The sequence below is a fragment of the Myotis nattereri genome (assembly GCF_964212035.1).
Source record: "Myotis nattereri genome assembly, chromosome: 1".
In the NCBI taxonomy this organism is placed as follows: domain Eukaryota; kingdom Metazoa; phylum Chordata; class Mammalia; order Chiroptera; family Vespertilionidae; genus Myotis; species Myotis nattereri.
In genome coordinates, this window is record NC_138075.1 from 144,776,896 (window position 1) to 144,786,752 (window position 9,857).

Consider the following 9,857-nt stretch of genomic DNA (forward strand, 5'->3'; position numbering starts at 1 on the left):
ATTGAGCCACGCCGGCCGGACTATTCAGTCTTTATTTTTATTTATTTTTTTTAATTTTTTAAAATATATTCTTATTGATTTTTTACAGAGAGGAAGGGAGAGGGATAGAGAGTTAGAAACATCGATGAGAGAGAAACATCGATCAGCTGCCTCCTGCACACCCCCTACTGGGGATGTGCCCGCAACCAAGGTACATGCCCTTGACTGGAATCGAACCTGGGACCCTTCAGGCCGCAGGCCGACACTCTATCCACTGAGCCAAACCGGTTAGGGCTCAGTCTTGATTTTTAAAGAAAACTTAATTTTGTTTTATTTGTATTGTTGGGATGAGAGAGCTCTTATGGAATCAACAACAAAAAAATGATTGGTGAGCTCTTATAGAATCAACAACAAAAAATGGTTTTAACAGTAGGACATAGTGTTAGTCACAGGCTAAACAGTTAGTGCCTCTTGACATCTGTTTCTATGTTGCAAACTAAACCAGAACAAATCTGACCTTACCCCAATACTTTCTCATCCAGGTTGGCCCACTATCATACATGAATATTGGAAGTACTAACTTTTCTTATATTTACAAATTCCATGTATTTTATTTTATTATTTTGAGATGAGTCATTTTCAGGACATGTTGATTTTAATATAAACATTGGAAACATTTTTTTCTGCCTTGTTTCTAAGCCCATCAAACAGATTGGTGTCACTTTTTTAAGATAATGTAAATTCCCATTTAGACTATTTACAAAATATTCAAAGTAATTTATGGAAGTTTAATTGGAAACATGTCATCAGAATAGAAGGTATGGCCCTAGCCAGTTTTGATTAGTGGATAGAGGGTTAGCCTGTGGACTGAAAGGTCCCTGTTTCGATACCCATCAAGGGCACATGCCCAGGTTTGGGGCACGATCCCCAGTAGGAGGCGTACAGGAGGCAGCCAATCAATGATTCTCTAAAATAAGTAAAAGATATATTAAAAAACAAAACAAAAAAAAAGCTAGAAGGTATGGATAGGGCCTCGTAGAACAACATTAATGAGTTTAACCAAGTCCCAGTGTCTGAGCCTTAGCATTTCAGGCCCCAAGATGATGAGAAATCCATGGAGCCTAGTATTACTGGTTTTGAGGCCAGATTACCTGGTTTTGATTCCTAGCTCTACAACTTAACTGCCTCTATATTAATTGTTCAGCCTCTATATACCTTACTTCCCTCATGTGTAGCATGGATATAAATAATAACATATTTACCTCGTAGAGTTGTGAAGATTGTGTAAGTTAGTATCCCTAGAGTACTTAAAACAATGCCAGTAATATAATAGATGCACATTATGTTGATACGAGTTTATGATAGTGATGTTCTCCAGAAACAAGTGTTTTGGAAACATTTCTTGAGAAATTGAGTTATTTTTTAAAAAAATATATTTTATTGATTTTTTTTACAGAGAGGAAGGAGAGGGATAGAGAGTTAGAAACCGATGAGAGAGACACATTGATCAGCTGCCTCCTGCACACTCCCTACTGGGGATGTGCCCACAACCAAGGTACATGTCCTTGACTGGAATGGAACCTGGGACCCTTCAGTCCACAGGCCGATGCTCTATCCACTGAACCAAACTGGTTAGGGCGAGAAGTTGAGTTCTTGTGGAGATTACTTGGTGTACATAAATTAAACAGAGTGTCTTAAGGAATATTACATATAGGTTGTGACCCTGTCTTTACCAGCAGACCTGATGGTTCCTGTACACCAGATGTAATATCTCTTCCTTGATAGAGATGTTCATTACTAAAACTTTCTCTGCACTCCCACCGAAATTCATTTTTTAGACCTTTAGATGCCAGCCAGCCCTATTCATTGATGTTCTTTCGCTGGTTTAATATTGATAAAAGTCTAAAATAGATTTGTATTTTTTTTAGACTAACAAGACAGTATTTTTTAACTGTTGTGTTTAACACAAATAGAAGCACTCATATTTTCAAGTTTTTGGTGGGTGTGGGAGCACCTCCTTATTGCTTATAATAGGGGCATTAAAGGAGTATAAGTATACCTCCTCAATTTTCCAGGGAAGTTATATATTGTACCTTTAAAATGTAAAAATATCAAAAGTGAACAATATGAACTATGTACTTTAGCTACCTAAATTGTGACAAAAGTCCTGGTTATAAGTGCTGTGCAATGGTGTGAAAACTAACTTTATTAACATGGTACAAAATAAAAACTAGTTACTTAACCTTAAGTAACTCAACTTGCTTTCTTGTGGAGGAAGCTTTGCTCTTCAAATATTTAGTTAAGAAATAACTATGCCCTTTCCTCACAAAAGTTAGGGTGATATATTAATATCTGTCTAGTGACACGAATTTTATTTTATAAGTATTAAGATATTTAATGCTGCCCTAACTGGTTTGGCTCAGTAGATAGAGTGTCGGCCTGCGGACTGAAGGGTCCCAGGTTCAATTCCAGTCAAGGGCATGTACCTTGGTTGCGGGCACATCCCCAGTGGGGGGTGTGCACGAGGCAGCTAATCGATGTTTCTCTCTCATCAATGTTTCTAACTCTGTATCCCTCTCCCTTCCTCTCTGTAAAAAACTCAATAAAATGTATTTAAAAAAAGAAACTTAAAAACAGTAAATATTATTTATTAAAAAGATATTTAATGCTTTATAGCTAATAAAATACTTTCACAAGCCTTACCAATTTCTTAATTCCCTAGAGGTGCACCAGCCATTTTACCCCAAAGAATCAACAGAAAAGTTAAATAAATGCCTGTGCTAAGATAAAATTAGCTGACCCTAGATCTTCTAATTCTTGCTAATTCGGTGTTCTTCTCCATTACAATACACTTGGTTCCATGTCTGTTAGTCACATGGTTTCTTTTCTGTGAATGAAAAGTTAAACTTTTGTTTAAACTGTGGGGAAAAATAGTGATAAAAAGAAAACCTAAGCTCTAGTAGTTCATGTAAGGAGAGTATGGTAGCTTCTTTAGTGGAATATTTAAGGGATTCTCCGGGAAGTCATGAAATCATTAAACATTCTTGGAAGTCATTACAAAGAGAATTGATCAGGTTTTTGTTGTTGGGTTTTTTGTTTGTTTGTTTGTTTGTTTTTTGCTGCTGAAGTTCTTAGGAAGAATTACTTGGCAAAACCAGGCTGTTGCTGCTGGCAGCAGTTGCCTTTTTAAAGAGGCACATGCCTTGATTCTTTGAATTGTGTACTGTTGAGGGCACTGTTCCTGTAATAACAATTCATCCCAACCTATGAGGGAAGGCACTAAGTTATTTATAGATAATAGATAGATAGATAGATAGATAGATAGATAGATAGATAAATGATAGATAGGCAGATATTTTAACCAGGAACAACTCTTTACAGTTAATACCGTATTTGCAGTCCTACTTGGATAACAACCCTGAAATCTATATATCCTATCTAATAATAGACAAACATGGTAATTAACTGTACCTCCGACATGCTTCCCATTGGCTACTCATATGCAAATTAACTGCCAACCAAGATGGCGGCCAGCAGCCAGGCAGCTGAAGCGAACAGGAGGCTTGCTTGCTCCAGTGAAGGAAGAAGCCAGTGTTCCCTGCCTGCCACTGCTGGGCTCTGAGCTTGCACTCTAAGAAACAATGTTGCAATTATAGAAGCTAAACAAACCCCAGAAACCTGCTTTCAGCCAGCCGGGCCTCAGAGCTGGAGTTGCAACAGTGTTTCAATTATAGAAGCCAAACAAACCCAGATACCTGCTTTCAGCAGCTGAGGTCTCAGAGCTGGAACCGAGCCTCAGAGCTAAAGCCGTCTCTCAGCTCCAGTGACAGCCACAGAAGGTAAATAAATCCCAGAATAAAAAAGAAAAAAAAGGAGAGTTTTGGAGCTTCAGTCACCCGCCAGCCTGAAAACGGCCCTCAGCCCCTCACCCAGACTGGCCAGGCACCCCAGTGGGGACCCCCACCCTGAAGGAGGTGTGACCAGCTGCAAACAGCCATCAGCCCCCTCACCCAGGCTGGCCAGGCACCCAAGCGGGACCCCCCCACCCTGATCCGAGACACCCTTCAGGGCAAACCAGCCAGCCCCCACCCATGCACCAGGCCTCTATCCTATATAGTAAAGGGGTAATATGCAAACTGACCGTAACAGCAGAAAGACTGGGAATGACTGGTCACTATGACACCCACTGACCACTAGGGGGCAGACGCTCAATGCAGGAGCTGCTCCCTGGTGGTCAGGGCGCTCTCACATGGGAGGAGCTATGCTCAGCCACAAGCCAGGCTGATGGCTGCCAGTACAGCAGTGGTGGTGGGAGCCTCTCCTGCTTCCTCAGCAGCACTAAGGATGTCAGACTGCAGTTTAGGCCTGCTCCCCGCTGGCAAGTGGACTTCCCCTGAGGGCTACCGGGCTGCCAGAGGGATGTCTGATTGCCATCTTAGGCCCAATCCCCCAGGGAGTGGGCCTAAGCCAGCAGGTGGTCATCCCCTGAGGGGTCCCAGACTGCGAGAGGGCACAGGCTGTGCTGACGAACCCCTCCCCCCCACCCCCCCAGTGCACAAATTTTTGTGCACCGGGCCTCTAGTATGTATATATATATATATATATATATATATATATATATATATATATATATATAAGCCTAAGTGACTATTAGGACCAAACGACCAGAATGTCTGGTTGACCAGTCGCTATGAGCACACTGACCACCAGGTGGCAGATGCTCAATGCAGGAACTGCCCCCTGGTGGTCAGTATGCTCCCACAGCCAAACCCCTGCAGCCAGCTGGTGGCATCGGTGTCCAGCGTCCATTCCTTCCGTGCCCGGCCCACCAACTATCACCTCCTCTCCTGACCCCACTGGGGCCTTCGGGCCCTGAGCTGGGACTGGGAACCAGAGGTGGGTCGTGGTGGACGCAGCCCCTTTTCCAGGGGGGCCAAGGGCTGGCTTCCTTTTTGGGGCTGGTGGCTAACCTCCCACACCCTGTCCCCCTGGCCAGCAGGCCCCAATTGGCCCTCCACCCAATTGACCCAGACCTGATTGGCCCTGATCACCAGCGAGGCCTAGGAACTCCACCCTTGCATGAATTCATGTTCCAGGCCTCTAGTTTGTAATAATAATGAAAAGAAGGATACAGTAGGTCCTTGGGTTAATGTCAGAGATCCATTCCTGTGGCGCGACATAACGTGATTTTCGCTGTAAGTTGGAACCCACCTACATAAGCACCTCCGTCACACACATGGAGCACATACACAGCAATAATGAAGTGAAAAAAAAAATGTAAAAGATATCAATTCCTGACCCTTACTTGTGGTAAATAAATAATAAAAAACATAAAGCACATATGTACATACATCAAAATGACGGAACTTTTTTTTTTTTTTATAAATAAATTGGAGCTGGGGACATAACCACGAAACGATGTACGTTGAGACCGATGTAACCCGAGGACTGTCTGTGGTTACTGATGGCTAGTATGCCTCTACAAAACTGGATCTTCAAATACCAATTTGTTGGTATGGAAAAGAGTTAGTGACTTATACATTCTTGCTTATTGCACTTTTTACAGTTACGGTTTTTCCTTCAGATAAATGTTAGCAAGATAATTCATAGGAGTATAACTTCGAAAATTGGGATAAAGGACCTTGAACAATGAAATAATTGTTAGTTTGAAAGTAAGCCATATGCAATTTTCAGAGTGTGAATTACTGTATATTGTATTTTTTTAACCCTTATGTATTCCCTTGTTTTTTCCCTTGTGCCATATTCCCACCCCTCTTCTAACACACACTATACCCAATTCTCTGGATTTTGAGTAAAATATGTGTGTGTTATTTTATGTCTTCATTAACATCATTTCCTATCTGGCAGGCTAAAATGCTAACAGCAGCAGAAACAAGCCAGGGACTTAATACTTGCAAGAAAAAAGAAAAATTTTTTCTAATGAAGGGGCTACTTTTCTTGCCTTTCTCACTGTTACATGATGCCTATGGAATTGTTCAAATAGAAATTCCTAAATCTCATTTCTACTGTGGAGTTTATGTGCTGACCCTTCATATCAAGGCTGCTCTGACAAAGTTTTACATTTGCTTTTGTAAATTGCTTCATTAGAATATTATATATCCTAGTAGAGAAATGCTCTCAATATATGCAACCACTTAACTTTTTAGGTCTAAGATTACATATTTGGCTGATACTTGTTAATTTAAAACACCACTCAACTTTTCACACCTGGGGAATTTGGAAAGAATGGTGCATGAATCATCCAGAATCAACACCACAATTTGATTTCTCTTTGTAAAAGATTAATGAAAAATGCAAACTAAAAGTCACTTGTGATAACTTTAGCTAAAGAGAGTGATTTTGATAGGAGTAACTTTTTAAAAACCTTAATTTTTCATGTGAAAGGATAACTTTCTCTTAAAATTTTTTTTTAAAAAAAGTCTAAGAATAAGCAATGCCAGTATTAACATTAAATAACAGCCATTTGTAAAATAACTTTGATATTTCTGAAATCAATAGAACAGAAAAATCTAAGAAAATTTTCTGTTTAAATAAGGCAGAGTGTAGATAAACATAACTAAAAAAAAAAGAAAATCTGAGATTGCTAATTGAGGTAAGGATCAGACCTGGTAAGTATTAGGAGTGAGTTAATAATACCCTAAGATGATATGTACTTAATGAGACTCTAACCCCAGCTGCACAAAAATATCATGTGCTGTCTTCTAGTTCTCTAAAATATTCAAAACACTTTCAAATATAAAATTTGTTTGTTTGTTAGTTGGTTTTTCAATGTTTTTATTTTCTTTTTATTAAATTTATTGGGTGACATTGGTTAATAAGATTATATAGGTTTCAAGTATACATTTCTATACTTGATACTTGATCTGGACATTGCATTGTGTGCCTACCACTCAAAGTCAAATATAAAATTTAGTAGAGATTTTTTTTGTCTTCTAGTTAAGAACAGCATACAGATTGGACATCTGGAGGAAAGATTGCAAATTGTAGACTCTGAAGGCAGGATACCAAAGATGAACTTCCTGAACATTTATTTTTACCTAGAGCTGGTTCTGGTCACATGGGTCTTTTGTTGCAAGTTGTAATTATCTCCAATAGTAGTGAATTTATTAAATGGATACACTGTTGTTCAGCAAAAGCTGACAACAGCTTCAGGTGGAGCACAGCACAGATGTTCATGTCATTTCATCACTGTTCTTATGATTCAACTATTCCATTACCAACTAACAAATTATTTCCCTGCATCCATGATGCTGATTACTTTGAGGAGCTAGATTGCTGTTGCATAATGGTGCATCAAAGAGCATATCTGAAATTTAATAAGTTTTGGATACTGTACTAGAATTTTACTATACTTGAATTCAGAGGATATTAGGAAAATACATTAACCAAAAAGATAACAAAAGATGGGGGAGATGAAGAGAAAACTATTGAGGAATGGACTTCCTAATTTTATATATTAAGGTAAAAGAGCTAATGATAAACTACCATGTAAATGGTAAAAAAGAGGACTTTTGAAACAGAAGGGGCAATCTGTAAGGGGAAGTCAAATAATTTAATTAAATATCTTAGCAAAATCTGGTAATATGGGGAAAGGAAAAGCATTCCAAAGACTTCTTCCCTAGGGGGGGCAGGGGAAGGAGAAAAATCGAGATGAAAGTGTTCTAAGGATCATATTTTCATAGTTAATGGATGATGCAGTGGGGAATGAAAGTTCTTGGTTAAAGAAATAGTAGTTACCTTGTTATCAAACAGTAGTAGAGAAGTATATTCTTGGTTCTGAATTCAGGAGCAAGGGAATAATCTTTAATGGGTATGAGAACTTCCAAATTATCAAGAAGAAAAATGAAAATAATAGAAACTTTATCAAGTCAAAACTAAGAAAAAGAAATGCAAGAATTATAGTAACATAAAATAAATAATAAACTAAAATGGAGAAATATCCTGTATGTTTGCAAGGGGGCATTTAATATCACAAAACGTCATTTGTCATAAAAACAGCCACAAAAACAGATTTTTTTTGAAATTAGGAAAAAAGATCTGAAAATATGAATGAATGCCTAAGAGTAGCCAGAAAATATTTTCAAAAAATAAAAACAAGGGAAACTTGGTCTTTTAGATATCAAGCATTGATATACAATTATTTTAATTATTCTGATATTGACAGTACTATAAATAAAATTGATAATGGCAAATAATTAAGAATCCATAATAGATCAGAAATAAAGGATATATATCTCCATGTGCCTATTTCAGACTACCTTTTATAAGTAGGAAATGGATGGATTATTTAATAAGTAAAGCAAATATAATTGATTACATATCTGAAGGGAAATGAAACTAAAATCCTACCTCATATCATGTACATAGAAATATATGACTAGATGAAAATTTACAAATTTAATTTGACACAAGTTACTATAAACGAAGTTAAAGGATAAGTAATAGAATTGAAAAAAATGCATCATGAAGGGCAGATAGAGGACAATTATCTATAATATTAGAGGCCCAGTGCACAAAAATTTGTGCACTGAGGGGGCGGGGGGTCCGTCAGCCCAGCCTGTGCCCTCTCGCAGCCTGGGACCCCTCAGGGGATGACCACCTGCTGGCTTAGGCCCGCTCCCCGGGGGATTGGACCTAAGATGGCAATCAGACATCCCTCTGGCAGCCCGGTAGCCCTCAGGGGAAGTCCACTTGCCAGCGGGGAGCAGGCCTAAACTGCAGTCTGACATCCTTAGTGCTGCTGAGGAGGCAGGAGAGGCTCCCACCACCACTGCTGTACTGGCAGCCATCAGCCTGGCTTGTGGCTGGGCAGAGCTCCCCCTGTGGGAGCACCCTGACCACCAGGGGGCAGCTCCTGCATTGAGTGTCTGCCCCCTAGTGGTCAGTGTGTGTCACAGTGACCAGTCATTCCCAGTCTTTCTGCTGTTAGGGTCAGTTTACATATTACCCTTTTATTATATAGGATAGAGGCCTGGTGCACGGGTGGGGGCTGGCTGGTTTGCCCTGAAGGGTGTCCCGGATCAGGGTGGGGGGTCGCGCTTGGGTGTCTGGCCAACCTGGGTGAGGGGCTGATGGTTGTTTTCAGACTGCCCAAGCCACCCAGTGATGAAAGTTCCCAGCCTCTCCTTTATTTATTTGTTTTTTAATTCTCTTATTTATTTACCTTCTATAATTGAAACTTTATTGCCTTCAGTGGAGCTCAGAGCCGGCCACGGCAGGCGGGAAGCTTGGCTTCCTGCTCGCTCCAGTTCCGTGGCCACAACCGGCTGAAAGCAGGTATCTGGGGTTTATTTATCTTCTATAATTGAAACTTTGTTGCCTTCAGTGTAGCTCAGAGCTGGCCATGCCATGCGGGAAGCTTGGCTTCCTCCATCACTGGAGCAACCAAGCCTCCTGCTCACTCCAGCTCCGTGGCTGCTGGTCATCATCTTGGTTGGGTTAATTTGCATATAGTCACTCTGATTGGCTGGTGGGCGTCACTTAAGACGTAGTGAAGGTAAGGTCAATTTGCATGTTTGTCTTTTATTAGATTAGATAGAGCTCTTCCAATTTGCCAAGCAAGAGGTGTTCAAGAAAAATATATCCAGTGGCACTGTTAAAGTTGGTAAGGCAGACCTGATGGTAATACCAAGATAGATATAGGAACCACAATGGGATTTTACAGTGGGGAGAGAGATTGGGCCCAGTATGGGAAGTGGGAATTTATAGCCAAGTAGCAGGGGTGGGGATCTGTGGATGGACAGTTACCAAGAGGAAGCACCAAGGGTCAGGGGAATCTGGCCACATCAACCTAATAGGATCTTTGCCGCAGACAAGCAAGGGTGATCCAACATCACCAGGGGGATAATATAGGATGA